This window comes from Pygoscelis adeliae, unplaced genomic scaffold (genome assembly GCF_000699105.1).
Source record: "Pygoscelis adeliae isolate BGI_AS28 unplaced genomic scaffold, ASM69910v1 Scaffold85, whole genome shotgun sequence".
Taxonomy (NCBI): domain Eukaryota; kingdom Metazoa; phylum Chordata; class Aves; order Sphenisciformes; family Spheniscidae; genus Pygoscelis; species Pygoscelis adeliae.
Genome location: NW_008824900.1, coordinates 2239023 through 2247828, shown reverse-complemented (window position 1 = coordinate 2247828; position 8806 = coordinate 2239023).

The following is an 8806-nucleotide window of genomic DNA, read 5'->3' as shown; positions in this document are numbered from 1 at the left end:
GATTCCCTTTAATTGCAAAACACATTCCCTGTAATTATTTCCTACCCGCCCCCCCCTTTTGTAAAACAGTAATGGAAAGCAAAGATTAGATTCCATAAGTATCAAACCAACTGTTTATTTTCTAGGAGACTGTCCCATAACATTGTTTAACTCTATTTCACATCAGAATGAGAGCTTTTTTTAAAACCATCCTTCTTTATCTTCATTTCTATAATCAAATGTAGATACATATTTTCTTTAGTAATATCAATATCGATCCACTATTTGAAAAGAATAATTATGTGAATTAATACAAAATGAAGTACCCAATCCTGCAGCTGCTATTAGGAAACGAAGTTTCCAGATAAAAAAGCAACTTTGAAAATTAACACTTACATTTATTGCAAAAGAACATGGAAGCATATTTTTGCTAATAAAAATTATCTTGATTTTTAAATAAATGCTTTAATAAGTGTTATTAATTTTTATTTTAGATAAAGAATAAAAAATTGCTTTGTTTGCAGTAAACATATTTTGCCTTTACATTTAGTTATTTATAAGAAACAAGACAGAGTATAATGTGATCTGCATGTCTTTATGTTAATAAAACCATGCTAGCTTCTTTCCATAGACAACACCATAAAGCATAAATACCAAATGGAAAACAAATGGAAGTATAATGCCACTGTGAAGCAAACCAATCAACCCTAAAACAGCTGAGATAGATCTCATACAGTAATTCATTCATTCTTTATAGAAAAGAAATGAAAATATTCCTAGGTAAATCAGATTAAAAAAAGAAAAATAAAACCCCACCCTCAGCAGCTCTGAAAGGATGTAAAGCACTAAATTCCTTTGATTTATGAAGGCAGCATCCACCGCATTGAGCAAAACAACTCAGCATGCCGGGACCCTTTTCCCTGAAATTCCTTTATTAACACAACCTGGCTCTGCTAGTGAACAAAAGCAGTGGTGTGGTGTGTATAAATCATTAATACTATGCTGTGCAATGGCTGAATTTCCTGTGTGAGCTGGAAAGCCTTCCTGCACAACAGGGATTTTGGGGTTGGAATTGGCAGCTATGAAATGTACTTCATCATTCGCCATGTTTGACGCTTCCCAATAGCTTTGTACTTTTCGTTTCCTTTTTCTCCCCCAAGCCCAGCAACTGCAATAGAAATTTATTGGATTTTATGTCTGCAAATAAAGAGGAGAAAAGAAGGAAAGAAGCAAGCAAGCCCATTTAGAAGTAGAATCCTCTTCCTTTCATTTAAAGACAGGTTGTGTTCAAATAAAGTCTACTACTAATGAATAAATTTTGATTTTTTTTAAATGTTAAGTTTACCACTTTAAAATTAAAAAAACTACAGAAAGTGAGGTTAGTCTTAACAAAAAAAAAAATCAACTATCACTGAAAAGGTGGCTCCTCTCCAAATGAAGTAATTTTCTATTGGAGCATTTTATTTTATTTGATTTAAGAGCAGGCAGAAAAAGGGCAATGTCTGGGCATGAGGAACTCCTGAAGTTAGCTTTATCAGTGTTTTTACTTTAGGTGTACTAAAAATCTTTCCACAGAGCAACAGGCAATTTCATGTGCGTGTGCTAAGCGTGGTATTCTAAGTAGAGCTGGAAAAGATTGTAGCAACGTGAAAGGAAAAATAAACCAAAACTCTTGGAATTGCAATTTCTGAACAGCCCTGTATTTTTGTAGCAACACACACCACACACACCAAACTTGGATAGGAAACATCAAAACTACTTATCTTGCCTCTGAAGTACATGCAATACAACAACAACAAAGTTGAATGTTTTTTCAAACTTCTAAATGAAACAGCAAGTAGTCTTTAGAAAATGTTCGGCACTAGAATATTCCTTTTGGGGCTAGACTAAAGAGTATGACAGAGAGAGCAACACTGAAAAAGCAGTCTCAAACCACATGCTACCCCATCAGGAAAAATGACACACATTATAAAGGTAGCTAAGGATACCATCAGTCTTTCAGCTATTCCGAATGTATCAAGCATCAGCACCACTGACAAACGAATTTATCACCATCTAATCAGTAAATATTTAAGACACTTGGAATGCAGTTTTGCAAAAGTGAACGAGCTAAAGTCAGAATAGGGAAACATTCCAGTGTGCCATTTTACACTTATGCAGCCATCCAGCAGACTAAAGATTACAAGAATAAGCCTGCAATGCATGCAGAAGTCCCTCTGCATTACACAATAATGACATTCTGAATGGAAATAAATGAAGCCCCTGCAGTGCTATTCTGTCAGCTTTTGAAAGTAAATAACTTCGCTTCTGACAAGAGAGACATTTTTTTCCTCCTCCTGCCATAGAGCATTAATTGAGCTATGCAGCCATGTAACATCCTACAGATAGGACTAATACATGACAAGGAAAAAGGCTTAAGAAAGGAGGGAATACTCATTCAATATATGGGCTGCCTGACTTCTTTCACCCCCAAATTTTCACACTAGCTCTGTTTTGACAAGATCTTATTCTCTGGGAGAACTTTTAACAGGTTTGTCATCTCCCTCTGTAATGCTTACTGAAACTTATTTCAAACAAATACTTTAAATTCACACTGTCTTATGAAAGACAGTACCATTATGAAAACATAAGCTTGTATTTTAAAACTTCTTATCACTCCTTGTTTGTGAAGGAAGTTTCATACCCATAATCAATACCTGTAATTAACCACTTAATTTATAGAAGACTTACTGGCCACAGTAGAGATCATGAAGATAGCTACAAAAGAAGAGGCTATGAGAAGCAAAACCAAAGAAGCAGTCTTCAAAGCTAAATAATAATAATAATGTTAGTGCAAGTCAGTATGGAATTGAGGCAAGGCATACCGTAAGTATATACACACCTTACAAATACATATGAGATGATACTATTAAATTTACACACAGTTACAAAAAAGGCATATTCAAGATGTTACAGATAGGAAGACCAACAATTTTTGGTGTGTTTTGATATAAAAGGTCAAAAGGTAAATTTAAAAAACGGTCTAAGATGAAAGCACTTGCGTTCTTATTCAGGAGCATCTGAGCATCTTAAGTATTTCAATTCTAAAGTACCACACACACTTTCCATATCCGGAGAAAAAACTAAAAATCAGTGACTCACTGTGAACAAAAAATAATTCACTGAATGCTTCAGTTCTTACTACAGTATCTAATTTTGATTCTGCATTTGTTCAACACAAGGATCAAAACACAGTGAGATCTCTCCACAGCTGGAGCCTGCTATAGTGCAAAAGACCAAAGGCCCAACTACAACTAGTCAGGATACTATAGGCATTAGATATCATATTTTCTCTAATTAAATTCACTGGGCTGCTGCACTGACAGAGTAGGAGGGGAAGCAAAATGTAAAAGAAGTCAGTGGTGCTGCACTAGGCAACTCAGAGGTAAATGAGCAATGCTAGCAAAGAAATGACAGGAGTTCCTCAGGAGAGCTCTTGTACTACACATCACGCTTTAAAACTGATAAATCAATCGCACATACACCTTTAAAAGGCAGGAAAGCTTGAAGGATTCTTAGCAGGTGTTGACTTCTCCTTTCCACTAACATTATTCTAACTCTATAAAGCAAGGTGATAAATTCTAGTGTCACAATTTTCATCACTTTCATTTATACTACATATTAAATACTTCAAAATATTTTAAACAGAATTAATATTAACACGATGATAGTATTTATTTACCAGTTCAGAAATACACACATTGAAAAACAAAAAACTTCATAGTCTAGTATTGCATGGTTACTGGTCAAAAAAATCTAAAGAAACTGATTGAAATATCTACTAGTTGCCCTGAGAAAAAACCCTGCTTAAATAACCAACGCACGCTTTCCTTGGCATAAAATACCACACCGCATATTTTTTCAGAAAATACCCATCCATATACATATTTAGCAAATATCAATGAATAGTGACAACTTACGAATAGCTCACAACAGAAAATACCGCCATCGCTTTTCAGCTGAAGTGTTTTAAAATGTTCAAGAGAGCCCAGTTATAAAAACAATGATTCTAAGCCAAAAATATTCACCTGTTTCTGCCACATGGAAGCTCCTTTGCAACTGCTCTTGCTCTTATATTCCAAAGCAGCAAGTAACCTTCTTAACTGATTCTGGTTGGTTGGGGCATTTTTGTGTTTGGGATTGGGGTTGGGGTTTTTTTTTGTTTTGTTTTGGGTTTTTTTCCTAGTATTTAAAGAGAGGAGTACTTAAGAGAAGCACCTCCTCTCACTATTGTGAGAAGAGACTTGTTTGACAACGCTGTAGCTAAATGCCCCAAACTAGCTCTTATTCAGAATGAGTACTGCTATAGCACTTGATCTCTAAAGCCACTTCTCATTAGCCTCTGGAAAACAACAAAACAGCTCTTGTGAGACAAAAGATATGTAAACATTTAAATTTGTCTTGAATCAGAGGTGGAGTCTCAGATACCACCTTCCAAGTTTTTATTGGCGAATACCAAATGATCTTATTTACCCTAATTAAGATAAACAGCACATCAAGACATCATTCCTTACTTCTGCATTAGCAGTGCTTCCGGATGCAACAATTACACTCCCACCTTTTGAGGTCTGTTTCATTCATATACTAAAATTCCCTAAGACTGCCACACTGCCCCCTTAGGTGCAAATGCATCTACATGATATTGTTTGTAGCATGGTAATTCCTTTTTTTGTTTTAACAGAGTACTATAATTTATCTGACAAAGTACTTTTTTTTACCCTACACATATGAATAAACAAGCACTATGTTTCTCTTGGGGCAGTGAAGCTGGTTAAATGAATCAGAAAACCCTGAAAAGATTGCCTACCCTCAGCCCCTCAGCTACTGGACAATTATTCAAGGCCCAGCTGTAAGAAAAACAGATGGTGAGTGAGCATTAGTAACGTGGACTTCTTTTCACTCATGCAGTCATAAGCAGAGGTTGTATGTTCTCACATGAAACTTGCCATGAAATGGCAGACTGAGGAACAAAATTGTGCAAAGACTCCAATTTGTAAGCTAATAGATGCTTAAAATTTTCATGAGCTAAAGTCAGATTAACTGATTTTATAGGAGAGCCACAGAGTGAGTGAGTACTATAAATGGACTAGGTAAAGCAAGGCAGTGTTCTCATGATAAGTTTAAACAGTGTCATCATAAAACATCAGTTATGGAACTCAACTAACATACCCGATCCTTTGAAGACTCACTAAAGCATAAAATGCAAGAGACATACTTAGAACTGTAACTGCAATGGTGGCATTCAGCAAACTATGTGCTTGTGCTCTATAAAAAAAAAGAAAACTGTATCCAGGAATTGTTCATCCATTTTAATTCTTTACACAATTTTAGCACAAAGATAATCTGTTCTAATCCTTATTCCATTATTGACACTATTGACTACATCAATTGAAAATGCTACCAAATAAATCAATGTTGAATTAAGCCATGAAGAAAGAATGTGATAAAAAGTCTTTCAGACTCCTATAAATCATCAGATCCAGAAGCATGACATAAGTAACTGAGTGGGGAATTGAGCTTTTCTCCATAGTCATAATGCTTAAGGCCCAAATAAAATTACACTAATTTACCATGTAAGCACTAATGGAATAGCTGGGGTAGAGATGGAGGGTTTGTTGGGTTTTGGTTTGTTTTCATGGTGGATTCTTTTCATCACTGATACGAGAGCTGTACCGTGAACTACTTTCTTGTTAAAGACAGAAAAGGTTGATATTGAAGTTTCAGTTCAATTGTTTTCGATCTGTGAACGTCCACTATGAGCAATTGCTCCATTTAAGAGGAATTACCCTTTGTACAAACCACTTCACTATTTAAAACAAAGCACATCTATCATCATTAAACACAAAAAAAAAATTACCAATTTTAAAATAATGACAGCAGCACTGTACACTGACATGGAATATTATGTGATGTTTCAAAACAACAGTTGACTTTGTTACTTTACTCAGAAAATACCAACTAAATAACCCTATGTTCAGGCAAACATATCATAGGGAAATACTAGTTAACAGAACTAAGCCTCCATTAATATATGCTAAATCCCAATTTACAGGCGGTCAATTTTGCTGCAAAAATTACTTCACGCTAGCATTTGATGTAAGCTTGTGGTCAGAAATTATTTCTTGCATTGATGTATCATATTAAGGAGGAGAAAAGAAAATAGATGTATTTAGCCGTTTCTAACACCATAAAATATTACCAAATGATAGGGTGCACTACAAATCCGAGTTCCCTTTTCCTGTATCTTTAAACATTGACACTAGGTAAAATTCTAACCCAAATGCATCTACGCTTTCCCCAATTGTCCCTGTCTTTATAATGACGCAGTAAAAACTTCCAAATCAAAAACATATCCTCCTTCTGTTCGTTGCTGCCACTGATAACAGTCATTTTGGTTTTAGTGTTGTTTGAAAACTCTTTCTGGATTTCTGAAGTTAGAAGCATCTTAGTAAGAGAACATCCAAATAGTTTCAGACCATTTCAAAAGGCTTAACTAACTCGGAAGCATCCTTCAGTTTTTGTTGGCTTTTTCGAGTATCTTATTGACAGTTAATCCATAATGTGAACTAGGCCTCTGTACTTTATTTATTTTCAACTTTATTTTCAACAGTTAAGCTTTCAGTGTTTTTAGGGAAAGGATCCTGTATGCACAAACTAGTTTTAAAAAAATTCAGTTTCCTCACTTAGCTCTTAAAACATTACATACCTGCATAATCTGGAAGGTATCAGAGCAAATACTGAAGTTTCTAACACTGGACAAAGTAGTAGAGCACTTCTGTGGGTACACTGTGGAAAACAATTTATCCATCTATACTAAACAAACTGACCAAGCGGTGTTAGTTTAGCAAATAAATAATGGCCAATTTTAAACAACTACCAAAACACAGATTTTCCCAAATGATTAACACAGCTCCACAGAAAACCACCATCCTCATAGCTACATAAATATTTATTGACAGGAAGACTGGTTTGCCCATCTTAAGAAGGTGGTAATGCCTTCTATAGTCTTTAAGGAAAGACATATATCCAATTATAAAAATTAAATGTGACAATACTAGCGTATTTAGCAGATACACACAAAGATAGAGGATAATTTTTTTCATAGATTCTAAATAGATAGTAAAGTTTCACAACTGAGAGCTCAGTTGTAATACGGATGTCTGAATTCATTTTAAGTGAGGTGCAAGTGAGCAGACACATCTGAAGTGTAATTTTTAGAGGAAAAAGATACTTACTCAATAGGTTCACATAATGTCTATATACTGCTGGTCACAGGGTCCACAGGCAGGGGGGAATAACTAGTTACTAAGTTGCCAGATAAAGCTTTTAGGTTACCAGTATTTAAGACTGATAGACAACTTTATAGAGTGAGAAAAACATTTACAGTTTCACTGAAATAGTGATATTTGCACTAAACGTACAAAACAGGTATTTTTGTAGGTTTGCTAGAAATTATCACATATGGGAAAAATATAAAAATGCCAAGTAGACTGTCATGGTAAAAGTTTATTAATGTTTTTCAAACACATAAAACACTTCTTATCCTTTCCTATTTAAAACCAGAACCATATTATGTTAGCTTTGTAGGTAATGTCACCACAGTACTATCTTTCTGTCTGAATAATTTTGAGATAAAGTAACATTGTTTGTAAAGAAATACTTAACCAAATACATAAAATAATAAATCATACCTGAATTAAGATGATAATTATCTGACTCTCTAGGAATCCAGAATAACTAAAATGCCAACTAGCAATCAAAAGAAGCAACAAGCACAGAATTTGGAACCTGCCACAATTATCATCAGGAATTCAGATGACTTTTTAACTTATATATAATTATGATTAGTAGACGCAGAATGATTCTAAACTGATAATAGGATTAACCAGATGAGAAAGCCAACACTTCAAAAAAAAAAGAAACCCCAACAACTTTCAGTGTGGCAGTTAATCCACTTAAAGAGTTAAAAATTACCCACTAGATATAGCACTTTGTAAAGTGCATTAGCAATCACTTCTCATCTTTCTCTCAAATGGAATAGATGGAATTGAATTCACTATTTTAAAGTAATCATTATGGTTACACAGTTTCTTAAACCTTAAAGCAGTGCCATACTATAGATGTGTTTGCATAATGATACTGCAATAGCTCACACAGGAAGGTTATTATAGCACCTAACCTCGTCTTTATGTTATCTTATATCAGCTCCTTGTGTGGCCATGTTGACCTCTCACCTTAATTCACATTTTTCCTTTCAAAAGCTGGATCTTTAACATACAGATTGTTGTTTGGCAAACTCAAAGGAACAAATCCAACAAAATACAGGAATACATTTTGTATACAACCAGTAAGTGCACAAGTCACACTGGATCATTAAAGCTGATCTATAAATGTAATTTCCAAAACGTATCCAGAATACAGAGCTACTAAGAACATAGAATTTAATTATGACATGCAATTTATTTAAATATTAAATACATCACATTTATCTGATGCAAATTTTAATTGCAGACATATGAATCCCTCCCACATACATGTATAATCTAGGGCGTATACAAGAATCTTTATGCACTCCCATGCTGTAAGTCAGAAATGGTTTATACTACACTACTAAAGAAAAAAAAAAGCTACATAAGGGTTTATAATCAGGCAAATTCTTGAGTTCTGTTTTTTCAGCAGTAATAGAAAACAAATATTCTGAAATAAAAATAAGCTTTAAATCTATTTTATTTCATCTTTAGGAATAAAAAGAAATACTGTAAAACATCTTTCAGGCATTTGTAAATAC